Genomic DNA, 22,117 nt, shown 5'->3' with positions numbered 1-22,117 from the left:
TGTACAAGTTTGTATTTTTGAAAATAAAATATACGCACATATTTTTATAAAATAGGTAGAGAAAGTACGCAGTTTTAATGCATTGCAAATATTTGCATGTCTTGAAAATATGCACATATGTTGGGGGGCAGATATATGCCTATTTTATAATCTGCGTGTTATGCCCATCGGTCGCAGACGGCTGCAACCACTTCTGCTCACCTCTTTCTTCACCTCCCTAACTCCATGGGGTAGATTGGCAGCATCTGCTAGCTACCTACGACCTGCCTACCGCTTCCAGGCCTCCTGGGTCGGCACAGACGCCACCGACTGCCATCTGATCTCTCTAGACACGTGCGCATACTCACAAGCCGGTCTTATCCACATCATGGCAGGAACCTCGGGGACATCCCTTCCAGATGACGTCAGGATCTGTGGATATTTAAACCCGCTGGCCCTCTCCAAAGACGATTTGGCAAAGAGTGACATCCTTGCTATTTCCGCCTCGCTTCCTGAGGACCCTGCGTTCCAGTTCCAGTTCCGATGTGGATGTCTCAGGTACCCACTCCTCGGGGGCCTATCTCTCATCCTGGCTATCCGCTCCTCAGAGGGCCTGATGCTTGGAACTTCGTCTGCTCCATTCCCCAGGGCTTCCTGGAACCAACTCGCTCCTTGTGAGTACTCTGCCCTGTGGATCACTTTCTACCTACCAAGTGCCTATTGGGTGTACCCCGTACTGCGGGCCATTACCATCACTACAGAGAGCTCCGTCAGAAGTGCCTGTTCTATGGATCTTTACCAATCTATTGAGGACCTCACAGGCGCACCCCATCATGCAGACCACTACCAGACCGACCGAGGACCCTCACCGGTGTACCCCGCACAGCAGGCCTTTACCACCTCCACCTAGGGCCTCGACTGTGCTTCTCTCTCTACGGACCGCTGTCACCTCTTCTGAGGGCTTCATCTGTATTTCCTACTCTAAAGGTTTTACCATCTTTACCAGGGATATCATTGGTGTAGCCCGCCCCACAGGCCACTACCATCTCCTTCAAGGTCTCTTCAGTGTACCCCGCTTCGTGGGCCACTACCATCTCTACAGGAGACCTCTCTGGTATACTCGCTTCATGGACTACTACCAGTGCTATGGAGGTATTCCCTCAGGGCACTACCTATCTCATTGACCCTGTGTCTCAGAGCCTGTGTGGACTCACTCTCTCTCTCTGTCACCCCCCCCCCCCCCCCCCCCCACTCCATGGGTAGTGCTTCTATCTCTTTAATAAGGACTCTATTCATTCTGTGCCTTCCTCTGCTGAGACCTAGCCTCCCAACAGTGAGGCTCACAGAGCTCCTCCCCGTAGGTGGTACCAACTCTCACTTCGGCCCAGGGTTCACACCCCTTCTGACATCACAGAATCCTAACACTGCCTGGACCAGATATGCACAGATTATAAAATACTATAGTAGATCTCCACGTGCCCATATACTCACATATATAGGGCTGCACAGAAATGTTTGAAAGTTATCCTTTGTGTAGAAAGGCTTGATTGGTAAGTCACTGAGTGGACTGAATGCAAAACTCAAGTGACTGGAGATCTGGAAGTGCCATCTGTGAGTGGGCTAGATATAACCAGACACAATGAGATATTAGGGTGGCAATTTTATCCTATCTGTACCACTCAGACGCACACAAGTAGAAGGGATATGAATTTACCTAATTAGTATTTCTATAAAAAGGAATCCATTAAGTATTCCCTCTTCAGAGAGGACAGTTTTTATTCATTAACTTTTTGGCAGTATACTTACTGGCCCCTATATTTGTATCAGTTACCTCATTTTGTGATTGTATGATATTTTCTTATTATAGAGAGACATCATATTCATTATGATCTTTCTCCATTAATGACTGTCATCTAAATTATTCCAATGTAATGAAATGTATTTTAAATTTTAGGAAGTATTATGTGTACTATTTAATCCTGTTTGTGTAATGGCTCTACACAAAATAGAAATGAGATAACATTTCTATCCAAATTGTGCTCATGTATACTTTTGTGTATGACTGCCAAATGTATGTAATCTGTATGTATATTTTATTGTATCTTGTGTGGATAAAAGAATTTAAGGGAGGAGAGATGGTATGTCCTAAAATATGGTGAATCCATGTATATTGGGCCCTAGTGATAGTACCCCAGGCAATGCTATAAGCAAGCTCTGAGGGCAGTGTTCGGTGTGCCGGTGGAAATTCAGAGTGCAGTGAGTAAAGCAGCATATGTGAGAGAAGCTGAACAAACAGGAACTGAGATACAGAGAGACTTCCAGCAGCAATGGCAGTAGAGAAGATCCCTGCCTCCTAGTGAGGCCTTGAACTCCTGCAGCCCCACCTAGGAGAGATTCCCAGTCAGTGAGCAACATGGAACAGCGAGGAAAAACGGGATCTTCCTAACACGCTCTTTAAAGATTTTGACTCCCATTGTAAATTGTTGGGTGCAACAGAAGATTCTCAGAGCAGGAAAAAAGAAGAGAGATCTAGAGCTTCTCAAGTGAGGCCAGGGATTGACAGCATGATTTTAACATTTTGTGCCATGCCTTAAAGAAGAAATTTTGTAATGTATTCAGTAACTTCAGAAAACTATCCACATAAGCTTTGAAATGCTCAGTCCCAATAGCACAGATTCATGAGAATTGTTTACACTTTAAAGTACCAAGAAACAGCTTGCAAATAAATTCTCCTGTAAATAAAAGCCAGATCAATTTGGAACTACAGTTTTAGAGTTGTCTGCCATTATCGCAGGCCTAGGCTGAGGTAAAACTGAAATGCCAGAGAAAGAAGTGGTCTTCCCTTAACTTGGCGTGCGTTCATCCTTGGTCCACCGCACCAGTTGATCAACTGCAATATGAAAGAACCCTGAGGCTATAAAGGATCAACCCTGTGATCTCTGGTTACCTACGTTTCTGGCAGGGGGGCAGGGGACTGGAAATAGGGACATGTGACTGAGCACACGCGCACACAACTGCATGTGCAGCTTCCACAAGTAAGCAAACAAACAAGGTTACATGAGTATCTGGGGCATCTGCACAGTTTATGCACTTTCTGTGAAAATAGTATAAAAATATGTTTTTATGCCAATGTACATCAACAGCTTTAGTATGTCTGTCTGTCTGGGGATTACCACCTTAACCAATTAGCCATGATGCTTTTGACGTAACTGCAACATTGCTCTCCACTTTGATGGGGGGGGGGGGGGGGGTGGAATTGAATTCAGACGACAGCCAATGCTGGGCCCCATATTTTACGGACTGGGATACTGACACATAGATATTAGGGAAAAAGCACAGGACTGCTTCTATGGTCAAGTCCATAAGCAAAGCAAGTTCAAGCAGCATTGTTTGAATTATTAAGAAGGCTTCTCACCCCATAAAAATGTTGCTAGCAGTAATTTTGTTATGAGTTTCAGAGTTGCATGGTTTTCATTGTAAATTACTACCCTTAACATAAGACTAGGGGTAACCTGCATAAAGCGGCAGTTATTACCCTTAACAGAAACATGGGGGCAACCTGCATGGAGCGGCAGTTGCTACCATAAGAAATTTGCTGGGCACACTGGATGGACCATTTGGTGTTTTTCTGCCATCATTACCATGTTTCTGTGTTATATTACCCCAAAATCAGGAACCTTCCAAGAGATCAATAATCCATAGCCACTATATCGTCAGAACATATAAACATATGAAGATAAGAAATGCCATGCTGTGTCAGGGAAGGTCCCCTGAGCCCAGAATTCTGTCTGTGACAATGGCCAGACTGAGGTACCTTGGAAAAACTATTTTAGATGGGATAAAGAACTAGCCGAGGCAGTTTCACCTTTCTCTAAACAGTGTGGTCCATTTTTCACTTTTATGAGTACTAAAAGAACATTCGCTGCTTATTACAGTACTGGGGAAAAAAGCAAAAAATACAAGCAGAAGGTGCAGAAAATATAAATGAATGGTATGAAAGGGGGGGGGGGGTGAACTTAAAAGTATGTGCCAGTGTGTGAAGTCGAAAACAGAAAAAAATTAAAGTTGAAAATATTCATTAAATTAGTATACAATCAAATGGAAACATCAAAGCAATATCAGTGCTGCAACTCTGAGCTATGTATAGTACAATGGAATCTGATTTCCTTCAGGCAATATTACTATTCCATTACTCACAAGACTAAAGTCATTGATGTGTATTCCATCATGAGAAAAGAATGCCAGATCACAGGGCCAGCTAATTCACAAAAACCATAATTATTTTCTGAGTGCTAAGATGACATCCCTGTTTTAAGATCTCTGCTACCTTTTGATTTTGTTTCTTACTAGTAGAAGCCTGCATGCAAATCCAAATTTTTCTTTTAAATAAATTACGGCACTGCTTTTTCTATGTGGTGGTAGTATGTTAGATGGAAGGGAATATTTTCTGTTCTTGCAGTCTCCTGTGTCCTAACAGTAATTTTTCTCAATAGACAGTTTAGTTCAAATCATTCTACAAAAGCCAGTAGGGCTTTTATACTCTGCTTTCCATAAATTAAAATAATTATATTAACCCTTTGGAAGCTACAGGTTTTCAGAGCCAGATATTAATCTAGGAATTGATTTGTTCAATTTGAGACAGCAAAGGAGGCTGCGATGAATAACAATGTATGGCTAAGGCTAGCCATAAAAACAAACACTGTTTACAGCTAAGCAGAGGCTGCATGGAAAGCCAATCAGAGGTGAATCAAGCAATAACCTGACAGCCCAGACACCCGTGGTTCTATCCCACCCCCACCCATCCAGACTAGACATCCAACATTACACATAACACAAGGAAAACATGAGATATAACTGGGATGCAAATGGCTGCTGCCGTCTATTAGAGTACCCTAACAGGGGAGTCTAATTTAGGCGCCAAGTCCTGCAAGCACTGCCTAATCTCAGCCGCAGGGCAAGTGTCAATATCTCCGTTTAATTCCGCCCAAGTGGAAAGGGGAGGGGGGGGGAGTCTCGCTCACTGTGAGCCCCCGACCGGCGGCAGAGCACCGTCACTGGAGGGGTCCAGGCACGTCGCCACGCAGCAGGCCCCGCCGGAGCCCCTCGCAAACATGCCTTGCCATCAATTCGTCAAGGCCCCATCCCAGGCCTGACCTTCGTCATCTGTGGCCAGGCGCCGAGTGGTGGGCCCCAAAGCCACTCTTTTCCTTACCGGTACCTCCCTGCTTCATTTTACAGCCTCTAGCATTACAATAGTCTTTCCAGGACTCGGTCACTGATGCCGCGGAAGAATAACTAAACAGCAATAATTTGTTACCTAACATTTCATACTGGCTAATAAAGGGCGGGGAATTGCAGGGATGGAAAAAGGTCGAACAAAGGGGAACCGGCGGGTTTTAAGTCTCCCGCTGGTCCCGTCCCCTTGCCAATGTCACCTCGTTGCTTCCCCTGGCCAATCCTGTGGCCCGGCGTTGGTGGCGCATTCTGATAACGTCATCATGCCCAACACTGGACCAAACGGGGAGAGCAACGTCAGCAGCAGTGCCCCCGGCATGACGGAGGAGCTCCCACTTGTGGCACTGGCTGGACGCTGCTGGCACCATTGCAGTCAGCCACCGTGGAAGGGGGGAAGCCGGGCTCCCCCTCCGTCCTCGCACGTCAGGTAAGCCTGGCCCCGGCGCGGTGGAGGCATGCCCACACAGATGCTGCGGGTGCCCAGTTATTCCCAGCGCCCGTACATCCATGCTGAGGCACCTTCCATTAAAGAGTACATACCAAGGCATTTTGGGTCCGATAAGATCATGGAATGCATTATCAGCCACATTATATATAAGCCTTATTATGTGATTTTAGATATTCAAATTCATACTGGTTACATCAGTCCCTTATACAAAATGCCATGGAAACCATGCTAAGCTTGCTCAGCCATGATGTTAGTACAATCTAAGGGTAAGAAGATAAAAGCATCTGTCCTCACTCCATTCTCCATAGTGGCTCTCCTGCATACTCTCTGATACAGTTATTTAATCCAACTCCATAGGAATCAATGAGGAAACCTCTTCAATGCATAGATTTGGAAAAATATAGTGCAAACATCACCATCGCTGGCTTGGGAAGGTATCAAGCATCCGGTCTTAACTTTTTTAAATCAAACATAAATGCAGACTCCATCTGTACCATCATTGCATTTGACAAAGAACTGTTTTCATCATAATGTGAATTCAAGAAAGCACTGCTACTCATTTTGAATGTTAGAGTCACCTGACTCAAAGAAGCTAGAGGCAACTACTGGACAAAGACCCCTAAAGATTTCAAATAGGTAAGCAGCGCATTGTTATTCACACTATATGGAGGACTATCCTTGCATGTATGATTTGGACCCCTTCAATTTGACTATTGTAAGGAAAAAGGTTTTTGAGTTCATGAGTCACCAAATAACACAAATAATACAATCCACTACCCTACACTGAGGGACCTGGCATTTTTTTTTTACATTGTATGGATTTTGCTAGGATTACTACAACCAAATAGGAAAGCAGCATACTTTCTGAGCTGAATATTCAGAGCCATTAACATACATAAAACACAGTTTTGCATATGTAAATGACTTTTATAAAATTGTCTGGTGTTCAGTGCACATAGGAATATGCGCATAACTCAGTTTCATGTGTACTTTTACTTGCAGTGAAGATGGGCATTACTGTGAAGGACTTCAAAGGGGCGTGGGATAAATACTGTGGATCCATAAAGTCTAGAGGATGTGAATGAAGAGAAGAGGCATGGGGGTAGCTTGCGGGAATGACAGCTACTACCTGGAGATTAATACCCTTATTCAATAAACATGCTCACTGTCAATGCGACTCCAGCATTGCTCTGTGCTTCAACGGCAAGAAGAAATGTGGTAAAAAGGATTTGCATTCACAAAAAACCGGGGAGTAGCTTGCTTGTTGCGGCGGTTACTACCCCAAACCAAATAAGTCTTATACTTCACTTTCAATGCATATCCAGCATAGCTCTCTGCTTCAACGGCAGGGAGGAACAAGAAAAAGAGGAGTTATATTCAGGCAACAACCAACAAGGACCGAATTACATAGTCTGGGTAAACAAATAATTATGGGTGTAGCTTGCTTGTTTCGGCGGTTACTACCCCGAATCAATTAAGCCTGATACTTCACTTGAAATACATATCCAGCGCAACTCACTGCTTCAACGGCAGGGGGGAACAAAGAAAAGAGGAATTATATTCAGACAACAACCAACAAGGACTGAATGGCACAGACTGGGTAAACAAATAAGCGTGTGTGTAGCTTGCTTATTGCAGCAGTTACTACCCCTAACCAATTAAGCTAGATACTTCATTTAGATGCAGCTCCAGCACTGCTCTCTACATCAATGGCGGGGGCGGAAGGTAACTAGAACCAAAAAGTTACTAATAAGGGCCAAGAGTAACAGATAAGTATGAGAAAAAAAAAAGTGTGAAAGCTTGCTGGGCAGACTGGATGGGCCATTTGGTCTTCTTCTGCCGTCATTTCTAAGTTTCTATGTATCTATATGTTTCTATAAAGTGCAGAGTTGGGATGGTGTTAGGACTTACTCAGGATGTAACTTTGTGTGGATTATTTTGTGCAGGGTGAAGGGCAATTACCCGAGCACTTTCAAAGCAAACTTATAGACATACAAATCCGATTTGAAAATGTGGTGTGAAATTTGCATGTAAAAGTTACATACAGACTTTACCCCAGCCCATACAGTTATATAATTACCTTCCCCATGGGTAAATTTTCAATAGTGTACATGCAATGGTACATGCAGACTTTTAAGCCTACACAAAACAAGCTGATTTTCAAATACAAAGTACTATCAAACATTGTGATCGAAGGTGCACTGGATGGCCCGTGCTATTTTTAAAGATGGCGCCGGCCGTCCATTGCTCCTACCATGTGACAGGGACCGGCCAATGGCACAGATACCCTGTCACATGCTAAGGGCAAAGGGCCATCGGCGCCATTTTGTTTACTGGCAGCCGACGGCCCGAGCGCGGGAGAATGCTCCCAGGACCCCTGCTGGACCACCAGGTATTTAAAAATTTGGGGGGTGTCCGGAGGGTGGAGGGATACTAACAAACTCATTTTAAAGAGTAGGTTGTATTTTTTGGTTATCGGCTCGGGCGCAGCCGATAAAAAAAAACCCGATCGTACTGCAAGATAAAAATTTCACGATGTGAATCAGAACCGGAATCCGAACCGATACCGGTTCCGATTCACATCTCTAGTTAGCAGTATGCCTGCTACTTGTGGACTTCTGGAAAACTTAAATGTACTTGCATAGTTTCCAATCATGCCTCCGAGACACCCTCTGGAACAAGTCTCTGCAATGCAGACCAAGAATGTGCATAATGAAAGCATACGCGTACATTCAGGTGACTAAAAATCCACATACCTGGCTATGATTGTCTAAAATTTGATAGCCTGCCCTTCCTCCAAAGGTGCACAAAGTGGGTTCTATCATCAAAAATACTTAAACAGATAAAATAATAAATAGCTATTACAATCAAAATCCAAACAAAAATACAACATAAAAAATGCATCATGTAAAAATTCCAAATAACAATTACATCATAAATATTATTAAAATATTAAAACAAGTCTTTCAAAAGCTAAATGACATAAATCATCAGGATTACATCTGATTTCAGACAATCCTGGAATAAAATATAAAATAACATGTAACATTACTCTCTCAAATTTTGTTAATTACTATGTAATATGATGATGTAAGAACAAAAAATATTAAACAATTACTGTTCCAGCTCTGAGCAAAGTATTATGGTTGCCTTGTTAGTCTATTTCAATATGTAGAAATAAGAGTCAAACAAGTTCTAGGTCAGACCTTTTCATTGAACTAACTCAATTCATTTTTGACTAGTTTAAAAGAACTTTACTCACTTCATCTAGCCAGTAAAGAAGCAGCACAATTACACTGGGTTGAAATCATATAGAGTCAGTTGGGCATGAGGTTGTCTGCCTTTGATTTACAGGGAGAAGAGAAGGGGAAAGAGGGGTTGACAGAGGTGACTGTAAAACTTTACAGTTGAAGATGCCTATATCTGGTAGTGGGTGAAAAAGCCAATGTCCTTACTGACGGTAATTTTAGAGCATCACTCATAGGATAAAGTCTGTAAGTACTTGTTAAGCACAGACTTTTCTGCTAATTTTCAAAGCAATGTTATTGCTTTGAAAATGTAGAGGTATAGTCTGCTAGTACCCATACAATTATATGAAGGAAGTTACACCTGCTCCTAGCAATATGTAACTTTTGTGAGTATTCTTACATGCAGATTTTTGAACATACAAAAGTTTGTGCATAAGTCCTAACCCCACCCCCAACTCCATCCCAGAATGTCTATCTCAAGTGCACAGAAAGCACACGTGTAATTGGGATACCCGCTAGAGATGTGAATCGTGTCCTCGATCGTCTTAACGATCGATTTCGGCTGGGAGGGGGAGGGAATCGTATCGTCGCCGTTTGGGTGTTTAGATTATCGTGAAAAATCGTTAAAATCGTGAACACACACGCCGCCGCTGAATGACCTCCTGCAGTCGATCTCCTGCCGGCGCCATTTTCCGTACGGAAACGATTCGCGGCAGGAGATCGCTCCAGGGGCCCCCGCTGGACCCCCAGGAACTTTTGGCCAGCTTGGGGGGGCCTCCTGACCCCCACAAGACTTGCCAAAAGTCCAGCGGGGGTCCGGAACGACCTCCTGCGTCGAATCGTATTGGTCTATGGCCGCCGCCATTTTGCGGCGGCCATTTTGCAAAATGGCGCCGGCTGAAGACACCACGATTTACTGTGCCGGATTTCCTGCTCTCCCCCTTCCCCCGATTTAGCTACGGACCCGGGGGTAATTTAAGCTACGGACCGCCGCTACGGACCCCCAGGTAATTTAAGGCATTTGGGGTGGGGGATTTAATTTAAAGGGTCGGGGTGGGTTTTAGGGGGTTTTAGTGTGCCGGGGGTGGGTTTTAGGGTGTTTTAGTGTGCCGCTGGACCCCCGGTTAATTTAAGGCATTTGGGGGGGTTCGGGAGGGTGGGGGATTTAATTTAAAGGGTCGGGGGTGGGTTTTAGGGGGTTTTAGTGTGCCGGTTTTCCTGCCCTCCCTCTTCCCCCGATTTACGATTTTTTGACGATAAATCGGGGGAATTGGTATTGTATCGTGGCCCTAACGATTTTTGATGATTTAAAATATATCGGACGATATTTTAAATCGTCAAAAAACGATTCACATCCCTAATACCCGCTTACTTTCACGTACAAATAGCCAGGGCTATTTTCAAAGAACAATTCACACACACAAAATCAGGTTTTATGCACATAAGTGGCTTTGAAAATTACCCTCCTTATATGCTTTTTTCAAAGTGGTTGATCATTTTAATTTCAAATGTTTGCATTCTTGTGTAGTTCTATACGTGACACAGGGATCTGAGCTTGGCAATCAGGGGCCACGTCGGAGAGAAAGGGCATACTTGAGAGGCAAGGCAGAGGTCCAAGAGCTGGAAACAAACCAGGAATGGCACACAGAAACAGGAACATTGGAACTGGACACAAGCAGGACTCCGGAGACTGAAATGTGAAGCAGGAAGGTTTGTATGTAGAAGTGATGGAACACAAATACAATTGCAGGAACCTTTGAAAAAGGATATTTAAACTAGAACAAGGCTAGGATACTTAGGCTAGAACAAGGCTTGGAAATCAGGAAACAAGCAGCACTTCTGCGGAGCAGACACCAAGAGAGTTGTTGAACCAGCACTGTATGACTAAAGAGCATGCCTTATATACTGCTGGGAATATAGGACACACCCAGTCCTGGTCCAATCGGGAGATTGCTGGGGCATGTCTGACTCTCTCAGGAAACAGGACCAATATGCAAAGACGCCGGTCACGAAAACCGACGCCGAAAGACTCATTGTTTTCCTTAACAGCGAACGGGTTTGTCGGCGTCGGTTTTCGTGACTGTCCACCGGTAAGGAAAACCAACGCTGATAAACCCGGCATCGGTTTTCGTGAACCGCATACGGCGGTCACGAAAACAGATTGGGTTCGCGTTAACAAGGATGCACTTGGGTCGCGCAAGTGATCCTAGCACCTCCTTGCTAATGCGACCCCCTAATTCTAATATTGCATGGTGCATCCCTTGGGGGCGCCTGGGGCACGTTAAGAGAGTGGGCGCTAACTGTTCAGCATCCGCTTTCTACGCGACTTTATTGCATCGGCCCCAAAGATTGTAAAGTTAATAAAGAGGATGGAACTGCTACTGCATTTGACTGATTACTGGGAGACTGATGTAGTAAGAAATTAGTAACAAATGTGCACTAAAAAAAACACATCTTGGCTCTATGGTGCGTTTTTTTTGTCTCATGACCAAACACTGCAGGACAAAAGAATGTGGCAAGCAGCCATTTAATGGGAGGGGCAGCCCCAACCTCACAGGATCACCATCACTTTAAAGGGTCACTGGCCCAAAAAAAAAATGGCGGACAAACAGGGAGGTTGAGTGGGAGTCAGTGCAAACCCTATCTCAACCTGGAGCCGCCAGTCATGAAACAGCTGGTGAAAATCCTGAAGCCACAGAGAAGCTGAATGCCGCAACCACCACTTTGGAAGATGTCATCCCTATAGTAAACATCCTGTTAGAAAAGTTGAAAGGCTTTCAACAGGAAGAGGGAATGAGAGGCGAGATGCTGTGCTGTTTGGTACCCTTGGAAAAGCAGATCACAGAGAGACTAGGACCGCTGACCACAAACCCCAGACACATGATCACTACATTATGTGATTCTCATGTGAAAGGGAGACTCGCACTGCAGGCCAACCATCTGACACATATGAAGAACATGCTGATAGAGAAGGTCTGTAAACTAGAGTGCCAGAGACTGAGGCAGAGGAGAGATGTAGCACAGGAGGAAACACCATCCTTGCTCAAGTCAGACAGTAGTGCAAGTCCGATCTGCACCCTGTCATTGCCTCCCAGCATTCCCTCCTGCACAATAAATGGAAATAATCTTCACTTCTGTCCCAGGTGATAATGAAAGCAGCTGGAAAGAAAGACACACATCCAATACTATCAAGGGAGACGGGCCTGCTCACCTCACCAAGACTTCCACGGGTCCCAGGTTGACCTCCCCTGCTTCTGCAGCGAGCACAGCTAGGCCTTGGCGTCCCGTGGTAGCGGTCGCCGAGTCTTTATTTATTTATTTATTTATTTAAAGGTATTTATATACCGTTTTTTAAAATAAAATTTTATCAAAACGGTTTACAACATGTTAAAAATAAAATAAAAAATAAAATATAACTAAAATAAACTTAAATACATAAATTTGACTAAATAGCTAGATGATAACTAGCTAAAAACAAATTATTAATTAAAATTAGAATAAAATAAAGGTAGCGTGCCTTGAGCAAGGAGGGCAGGGAGGGTAAAAGGGGAACGAGAAGGGACGAATTGTAATATCCTTAAAGAACACTGATGGGAAGATAGGGGAAGGGAGAAGTTAAAGTGACATGTAACTGATGAGAGAAATTTGGGAGATGAAGCTTCATTTATGATCAGGGGGTTGCTTAGTGGAAGTATTAAATGCTTGTTGAAAGAGGTGGGGCTCGGCGTCCCTTGTACAGAAATAAGGAGAATATCATGTAGAAATACACATCTTTAAATCATATATTATCACAAAAGTGAAATATTATCAAAATGAAATCTCCAAGTAAAGAAAATAAGGGGAGAAACAAATAAAATCATAGTGGTTAAAAAGTACAAGGAAATTAGATATATATCCCAGGAGTACCCCACCAGATAATTCTAGCACCTAACCCTAATACGAGGGAGTTTGTCAGGAATAGGAACCTCAGAAATGCTCGCAATTGTGTAGACTCAAAAAACACATATTTTGAATCTAAATAATGAACTAAACATTTATATGGATATCTTAACACAAATTTAGCTCCTTGTGACAGAACCTCCATTCTCATATCAAGAAACTTTTTCCTCTGTAGCTGAGTGGCACTTGCTAAGTCGGGGTAGATCCATATTTTTTAACCGTGGCATGAGGAAGAATGGTTTCGCAGAAAAAACCTTAATACAGCATTTTTATCAGACATAAAAGTAAATGAAACTAACAAAGTAGCCTGATTAGTTACCACAGCTGTGTTTAAAAAAGGATTGGATAAGTTCTTGGTGGAGAAGTCCATTACCTGCTATTAAGTTCACTTAGAGAATAGCCACTGCCATTAGCAATGGTAACATAGAATAGACTTAGGTTTTGGGTACTTGCCAGGTTCTTATGGCCTGGATTAGCCACTGTTGGAAACAGGATGCTGGGCTTGATGGACCCTTGGTCTGACCCAGTATGGCATTTTCTTATGTTCTTATGTTCTTAAAAGACGGAGACAGCTCTGTAGCGTGCTTCACGAGTGGTGGCCATCTTGTCTCCCCTGCTCCAGCAATTCTACTGGTAGCCTGATATGTGAAAGGATGTTCGGGCTTATGTGGATTCATCCCCTGTCTGCACACAGCAGAAATCTCTAGTGGGACAACCTTGTGGCTGTTACAGCTGTTGCCAGCCTCCAAGGAACTGTGGACTCACCTCTCAACCGACTTCGTTGCCTCTAATGGCAACATGGTCATCTGGGTGGTAGTTGACTGCTTCTCTAAGATGCGACACTTCACAGCACTGCCTGGTCTTCCTTCCGCTTTGCAGCTAGCGCAACTCTTCGTTCAGCACATGTTCCGTCTCCACAGTGTTCCCAAACATATTATCTCAGATTATGGCACTCAATTTACAGCAAGATACTGAAGGGCTCTCTGTAAAATATTCAATGTCCAACTAGATTTCACCACTGCGTACCATCCATAAGCAAATGGGCAGTCCGAAAAGACCAACCGGACCCTGAAACATTTCCTTCGCGCTTATGTCAATAGTTGACACGATGACTGGGCCGCTCTGCTTCCCTAGGCGGAGTTCTCTCATACCTCCCATTCCTGCACCTCCATGAGGGCATCTCCATTCTAAATAGTGTATGTCAAGCAGTCACTACCTCCTCTACTGCTTCTGCTTAGTGTTCCTTCTCCGGCAGTTCAGATGACTGCAGAGGAATTGAAAAAAACTATGGACCCATACACAACAGATGCTGCAGGAGGTCGGCCTAAAATCTTAAAAATTCACTGATTTCCATCAAAGACCTTCACCCCAGTTCAAACCGGGAGAGAAAGTATGGCTCGGTACCCAGTACATCCAGCTCAGACTTCCATGCGGTTGGTTCTATGGTATATTGGTTCTTTCATGGTTCTCCACCAATTAGGTCCAGTGACCTATCAGCTCCGGTTGCCCACTTCCTTAAGATCTATAACTCCTTCCACTTTTCTTTCCTGAAAACCCTGGTACTCTCCTGGCCCTCTCGGAGGATGCCTGAACCACAGGAGATAGCCTCGAGAGCAATATTATGTACCAGGTGCGTGAAGTGCTAGATGTGAGGAGACGTGGCTGAAGGTAGGAATTCCTTCTCTCTTGGGAGAGATACAGCCTGGAAGAGAACACCTGGGAGCCGGCCTCCAACATTTTGGATAAAAGCCTAATCAAGCAATTCATGCCTCTCACCCTGGGAAGCCAAAACTCTCAGGAGGGGGCCTTAGAGGAGGGGGTTCTGTTACATTTGCTGGCTGCGGGTTCCCTTGGCCAGCCGCACTCACCTGACACCGTTCCAGCACGGTCGGGCCAGCCCTGGGCCTCCTGATAATAGCGGGGAGTTGCCACCCCCAAGACGCATTCCTCCCAGCCAGGAGTCACCAGGCCAATGCTGCTGACTCCATGGTCCCTGGACACCCGCCAACATCGCTGGTTACCCTCCTTTGTGGCTACTTTGCCACCAACTCTCCCGTCTTCCTCCTGTATCTGGCATCCTCCTAGGTGCACACGCGCGCCTCTCTTCGGCATTTAAGGGATCCATGGCAGAAAAATGCCCATGGTCCCTCCAGATGACATCATCACTTCAGGACTATATAAGGCTGGACCCTGCTTCCAGCCTTTGGCTTGGCAATAGGTCTTCTCTCTCCAGAGACATGCATTGCCAGAGTTTCTGAGTTCCTTCTTTGTTCCTGCCCTCTTTGTTTTGCCTGCTTGACTTTTGGCTTAGACTTCAGACCAGACTTCACTATGAGCTATGCCACCTGCCATGACCCTTGCCTGGATACTGACTACAAGCTATGCTGCTTGCCTTGACCCCTGTCTGGACATTGGCTGTGAGTCTGCAGCTGTTTCAATCCTTGCATGGATCACCTCGGGCTCCTTTCCTAACTCTAGACTTGGCCACACAACTGCTTCTTGCCCCTCTTCTAGACTTCCATCGTTGCAGAGGCCCCACATAAGTCCAGCTGGCCCCAGCACTCGAGGGCTCAACCTAAGGGGAACTGGGGTTGGTAGTGGTGAAGTTCCAGCGGGGTCTCTGCTCCTCATCCACCTTGCCTGCTGACCGGGGGGGGGGGGGGGGGGGGGGACTGTGGAGCTCCTCCCCACAGGCCGTGCCAACTCCCCCTCAGTCCAAGGGTCCACCAGCATAACAATGCCCCCCTCCCTCCACCGAGCTACTAAAGAAGACCATCCCCAAACCTAGTTAGATGGTCAGAATGGTGGAGTAGGCTTTTTTACTACTCTGAAAGATGTTGTGTCAAGGGCTCATTCTATTTTGTGTATATTTTAATTGAAAATTAATTGTATAGTTTGACACATCTGAGGTCACATTAAGTGCAATGCTATCCCTGCTGGAGGATGACGAACACTTGGTTTTGTATATTAACAGGAAGTTGATCCCTAATGAAAGGAGGCACTCTATTACTGTGAAACAGTGCCTAGCCATTCAGTGGGTGGTCCTCAAAGCCCTAAAATATTACCTTATAGGCTGGTCATTTGCCTTGGTGACCATTGAAATGGTTGCATCTTATGAATGGTACAAACACATGGTGAACAAGATGATATATTATGCTGAAGGCATTTTAACTTCAAGGTAGTACAAAAGACAGTGTGGCAGCAAGTAAACACAAACTTTTTCTCCTGAGAAGTGATAGGACTATGGATGGGTGACTATCCATGAAATTATCAAAAACGGTGGTAAGTAAGTATTGGAGTGTACACTCCATTCACAAAAAATAATAATAATAATAATAATAACAGGCAGAAAATAACGAGGCAAGTGAGCAAGATATGCTGAAGTATTTTATTTATTTATTTATTTTTTAATGAATTTCAATTAATACAATTATTCAATTTACATTGAATACCAAAAGAGCATGATTTATACTTAACACTTCTCACATTTACAATAAAAATATAACTAAATATTGTATTCCTTATTACAAAACAATTGTGAGGGAGATCCATTACTAGAGCAATTCTATTCCTAATTATATTAACCAAATACGATGAGAGACTGCAAAGTTATTTTATTTAAACTTAAACCATCTATTCGAATATTGATGTTCTAGGCTCAATTCCTTGGTTCCGTCGGACTTCCAAAAATGGTTCCAGTTGCTCTGGTTCATAATAGACATATCTTATACCATCAAATCGCATGATACATTTACAAGGGTACCTAAACACCAATTGTATACCAAAGGTTCTCGCTTGGTTTGCCAAAACCAAAACTTTTTTACGTCTTATCTGGGTTTCCTTAGAGATGTCGGGGTAGATCCATAATTTTTGTCCCAGGTAAAGAGAGGTTATATTACGCAAATACAATTTTAGAACATTATCTCTATCCAACGATAGTGTAAATTTAACCAAAAGCGTACCTCTCTTTTCAACCTGTGAACTATAGGAAGGCTCATGTAATTCAATTACATTCAGTGACGCTGCCTCCACTGGTTGATTTTCTGTTTCTCTTTCATTTTTCCATGACAAAAAATAAGCATTCGATACTGATGGAAGATTTTCAGATGATATTTGTAATACTTCCTGAAAGTAGTTCTTTAATTGCTCTTTTGGGGAGACCAATCTGCATTTAGGAAAATTTATAATTCTAAGTTTTGTATATCTAGTAGAATTTTCCAAATTTTCAATTTTCTTACTTAGCAGGGTTTCTCCTTGTATAATTGAAAGCTGTACTTTTTAAATTTGATTTATTTCTGCATCCTCGTTCTCCAAAGTCTCTGTATGTTGACTTAAAGTTGGATTCACATTATAAAGAACCGTTTGCATTTCTTTTATATTCGTGTGCTGAAATATTTTAAATGACCCTCGGAGCAAGAAAAGAAAGAAGAAACTCCAAGTCCCAGCATGCAATTGGAAAAAGGAACTCATGGGGTTCTGGGGATGGCGCCCTTAAGAGATGGGTTGGCAAGGTCCAATCAATCTTTTTCCCCAGTGATATTAAATGGAAGCAGAGCGAGGTGGTATTCAGAGTTAAGAAAAGAGGAGACCAATGGGGAAGCAGGCAATTGTTAATACTGTGTTGAAAGCTGCAGAGATTTAAAGGTCTGCTGAGGAGAAACAGTGGATCTGTAAAAGACTGTGGGAGAGGCCATAGTGTCTTAAAGCCCTGTTGAAGAAAAGCAGCAGCCTTGCTAAGACAATGTTGTAAGCTGCAATGAATGAAATCTTGCTGAGAGAATCCGCTGGAGTGAAAGAGGGGAACAAGTAAACAGCCGTGTTTGAATCAAGTATTGTTTGTTTCTGAGTGATGTCCTTTATGAGTTCACATCCAGAATTTTGGCAGGCGAAAAGCTTTTGGCGGGAACAGTCACAATCAGCAAGGCTGTATCCCAGTCATGGGATTCATTGAATCATGCTTCTGTGACAACTAGATCTGCCTCTGCCATTAGAACTTGCAAATCTGGAATTTTATTGCTGAAACAATAAATATTTGTGAACCTAGCTTTCCAGATATTCCATTCTCTTCCCTTTGCATATCCTCACAACTACCCTCTCCCCTTGTCATCCTTGTGAGATACACAATACTGTGCTTTTCACTACCAACTTTTCTTCTTTGTTGGGAGTGACAGTCCAGTTTAATCAGTTGCTGCCCACCATCTTCCTTCCTCTCTTCTCCCATCAGCTAGGATCCTATATGAAAACTTATGACATAACTTGTATAAAGTGCCATTACCCACCACCTGCCTTGAACTCAAGCATTATTCTAAAATGTGGTAAATTACAAATGCACTGACTGCTTCTACCAGGTAGGCTCCATAACAGTTTAAAAAGCAGTCATAAATACAATTAAGACACAATATAATTGGTGAAGAAACAGATTACAGCATTTCAGCCAAAGATTTATCCAAAGAACCAAGCTTTTTCGGTTTGTTTGATGGTTTGTTTGTTTTTGAAAGGTTGGTGAATTATCTATAGATTTAATGATGAGAGGTAAAGAATTCCAGAGTTGTGAGCATACCACGTGTAAGTTATCCATCTAAATCATATCATACAAACTCAGTATATGCAAATTCATCTCATGGATATTCATTGTGGATATCCTGAAACCTGACTGGCTATGGGGTCCCCAAGATAGGTTTGGGAAGTCTTCATCTAAAAGGCTTTGAATATATTGAGTTCAGTACCTTCAATCATTTTCAAAATTAGCTCCTATGTACCCAGAAATATATTAAACTGTGTGAGGTGTTTTTTGAGCTTGGCCTGTATAGTTGGCTACTATGATCCTTCTCAATACAGGTCATTATTAGTATATGCAAATAGAATTCTTGGGGCTTACAAGGACTATGAAAGCTGGACCTGGTTGAATTAGAATGATAGGTTTTGTGATAAGATTGAAGAGAACCATTTTATATCCTGGGGAACCCAGGATACTAATTTGTGTTTAACCCAGATATCAGTAAGGGCACATCAGAGTCTTAGTGAGTCAATGACCAACAAGGAGTTCTTTTCATCCAGGGCAGGATGCCGAGGATCATGGTAACATAGTGAAAGCAGAAAAAGACCAATACAGTCCCCCTAATCCGCCCAGTAAGTTCCTCTTTTTTGGGTAGTAGCAACTGCCACTCCATGCAGGCTACCCTCAAGATCTAATAGAAAAGTTACCCATTTCTTCATTTCCATTTTCTAGCCAGCAGGGATCCTGTGTTTTTCCCAGTACATCAAATAAATAAATAAATAAATAAATAAATAAATAAATAAAATACCCTTTTGAATTCCATTACTGTTTTTGTCTTCACCAGTTCTTCCGGGAGGGCATTCCATGCATCCACTACTCTTTCCATGAAGAAATATTTCCTGATGTTTTTCCTGAGTCTTTCCCTAGGAATTTCATATCGTGATCCCTAGTTTTACAGCTTCCTGACATCAGAAAAGATTTAATATTTGACTATCATTAATTTCTTTCAGATATTTGAAATTCTGTATCATATCTCCCCTGTCTCTCCTCTTCTTTCATTTTAAGCTCCTACAATCTCATCTCATATAGCTTACTGTGCAAAACCACATCATTTGGTTGCCTTTTTCTGGACCACTTCTATTCTGTCCTTTTTTTTCTTTTTTTAGATCTAAACAGAGTCCAGATGAGGCCTAAGTAAAGATCTACAGTCTCATTATTACCTCCTTTTTCCAACTAGTTATACCTATTTCAATGCATCCCAGCATCCCTCTGGCCTTAGTACTGCCTTGTCATATTGTTTCACCACCATCAGATCATCAGACACTATCATCCCTATGTGTATCTCCCAGTTCATGCTCATCAGTTTTTTGACCCCCCCCCCCCTAAAAAAAAACGTATAACTCCTTCGGATTGCTGTACCCCAAATGCATGACTCTGCGCTTCTTAGCATTGAATCCCAACTGCCTCTAAGTGCATTAAATGCAAAGAGGGGAGGGGAGGGACATAATACTTGGTTGTCTAGGGTCCCTATGCTTATTTGCTTGGGCGTTATGCAGAAATGTTTAGTAAGGTATCCAAACTCAATTTCAGCAGTGATTTTGCCAGAGAGGTTAAAATTGGGTTTCAGGATTCCTTATTTAGGTTTGGGTTATGGAGGTTGTGTTGTGGCTCCCGGCCGCGGCAGGCCACGGCCGGTCCCTCCTACCTCCTCTGACACTCTGCGGGGTCCCTCTCCTCCAGTGCGGCACACTCCGATCCGAAGTCGGCTGCTGGCGTGCCTCCCAGGCGGCTCTGGACGCTGCCGTCCTCCTCCCTGCAGGCCTCTCCTTAGGCGCTCGCACGCAGAACGGCCAACCTCTTAAAGGGGCCACAGCAGAAACTTCGGCCCCGCCCCGATTGATGACGTCAGGACTAAGGGGTATTTAAACCCTGCCTCAGTCCCCAGTTCTTCGCCTTGGCAACAGGTCCACCTCCTCGGCCTGCTAGTTGCTGATCCAGTTCCTGACGTCTCCAAGTTCCTGTCTTCTGTTCCTGATTCTGCTCCTGATGCTGTCCTTGGTTCCTGATTCCTGTTCTGGAGGTTCCAGTTCCTGCATTGCTGTCCAATCCTGTGTTCCTGTCTCCGTACCTCTCCTCATCCTCCAGGTCCTGTGCTTCCATCCTAGGCTTGATCTCCTGGTTCTGACTTCAGCTCGCTTCCTCGTCTCTGCTTGTCTGCTGCCCGTCTTGACCCTTGGCCTGGTTCCTCATCTTGCTTGTCTTCTGCCTGCCCCAGACCTTTGGATTGGACTCTCGTTTTGCACCTTCGCTGTCAGCCATGACCTGGACTCCTGACTTCACCTTTGCCTGCCACTGCTCCAGTCTTCGTTGAGGCGACCCGCACCCAAGACTTGCCGGCCCCGGTACCCAAGGGCTCAACCTGAGGGGAACGAGGGCTGGTATAGGTGAAGCTCCAGCCGGGTCGTCCTCACCTGCACCACCAGCCAGAGATGAGGGCCATTGGGGCCACACCTCAGTGGTAACACTCGTCCCGGTCCAAGGGTCCACAATCCCAACAGGTCGGGGGATTAATTACATTAACAGATTCAAGGAAGTGGTAAAAAAATAAACTGGTACCTGAGATGTGGTTGGGTAAGATAGCAGGTCCTTTCGAGTTTACACTTTTCAAGGTGATGCATTGTTCACCTCTGCCTGTGATTCCTAAAAAGGATGCAAGCAAGTTTAGGATGATTTGGAATTGTCTTACCCTCCAGGTGCATCTGTGAATGACTTTGTGTCAAGGAAGCTATGTTCTGTGTGTTATTACTCTTTTGAGATAGCAGGACTTTGGTAAGAAAGCTGACAAGGGTGCATTGTTAGCTAAAGAGGACTTTGAGTCAGCTTTTTGTTTGTTGCCAATTCACCATGATTCTTTTCCTCTGTTGGGTTTCATGTTTGAGGATTAGTATTTTGCTGATCGTTGCTTCCTTATGGAGGTGCTCCATATGGTATTCCTTTTTTGAGCTGACAGCATCTGGAGTGGACTCCATGGTGCATTATCTGATGATTTCCTTTTTGTGGGTCCAGCTCTGATGTGGGTGAGCTTTTATAACGGGGTTTTTAGGTGGAGCAAGCCATTTTTGTATCCCAATCACCCAAGATAATATGGAGGGACTGATGACAAGGATGACATTTTTGGGGATTGAATTGTATACTGAGAAGATAGTATTTCACTTACCAACAGTGAGCAGAGAGGCGCTCAGGGAACTGGTGAGTCAAGTAAAGTCAGCTAAGAAGGTCAGGTTAAGACGAATGCAGTTCCATATTGGTGTTGCACTTAGCGGTCCATGGGCCTGGGGGAACAAAAAACAATGCCAGGGAAGGCCCCCAAATGGACACGCAGCAGGCCGTCAACCTCAGCTGGCTTCCGATACAACTCTCCCTGTGTCCTCATAAGGCGCATGCACCCAACACCGATTCATTTAAAGGGCCCACGGCAGGAAAAGGCCAGTAGCGTCCGATGATAACCTCACTAACTAAGGCCTATAAAAGGCCACTGCAGCAGCACCTCCTTGCCTCAGCAATAAGTCTATTACTGTCAAGTAAAGCGAGTTGCCTCAGCATTCCTGACTGTGTTCCTGATCATCATTCTTCAGCTCCTGATCTTTGGCTCTTAAGTTCCTGATCTCTTGTGTTCCTTGTTCCAGTGGTTCTCATCTCCATTTGTGGTCAGTCTTCAGTTCTCCATGTGGTCTTTATCTTGTGGTCATTCTTCAGTGTCTTCTGTAGCCT

The sequence above is a fragment of the Rhinatrema bivittatum genome, chromosome 2 (assembly GCF_901001135.1).
Source record: "Rhinatrema bivittatum chromosome 2, aRhiBiv1.1, whole genome shotgun sequence".
In the NCBI taxonomy this organism is placed as follows: domain Eukaryota; kingdom Metazoa; phylum Chordata; class Amphibia; order Gymnophiona; family Rhinatrematidae; genus Rhinatrema; species Rhinatrema bivittatum.
The sequence above is the reverse complement of the archived record's forward strand: the minus strand, read 5'-3'. Positions refer to the sequence as shown.